Source organism: Nematolebias whitei, chromosome 6 (genome assembly GCF_014905685.2).
Source record: "Nematolebias whitei isolate Nwh7 chromosome 6, NemWhi1, whole genome shotgun sequence".
NCBI classification, from domain to species: Eukaryota; Metazoa; Chordata; class Actinopteri; order Cyprinodontiformes; family Rivulidae; genus Nematolebias; species Nematolebias whitei.
In genome coordinates this window covers 49,383,212-49,383,493 of record NC_056503.1, presented here as the reverse complement: position 1 = coordinate 49,383,493, position 282 = coordinate 49,383,212, and the positions used below count along the sequence as shown (strand labels likewise).

At 45.4% G+C, this 282-nt stretch overlaps 1 protein-coding gene across 1 annotated transcript in view; it reads right to left on the bottom strand.

The window, feature by feature from the left end:
* The window catches only part of LOC119410819 (sodium/potassium-transporting ATPase subunit beta-3), a gene marked incomplete in the record, with an annotated part of 19,564 nt that overhangs the window by 690 nt on the left and 18,592 nt on the right, over positions 1-282 (bottom strand).

The following is a 282-nucleotide window of genomic DNA, read 5'->3' as shown; positions in this document are numbered from 1 at the left end:
TGTGATCATTTAACTGAGTTAATCAGTGTTAATCTGACTGACTGACATGTTTCTGTCATCATAGACCACGAGGAGGGAAACGTGTCAGGAGACAGAGGGAGAAGAGGAAAGTCAAGAATGTGGGACTGAGAGTTGCAACTCTAAATGTGGGGACAATGACAAGCAAAGGTAGAGAGCTGGCTGACATGATGCTGAGAAGGAAGGTAGATGTTTTATGTGTCCAAGAGACCAAGTGGAAAGGCAGCAAGGCTCGCAGCATTGGAGCAGGGTTCAAACTGTTTT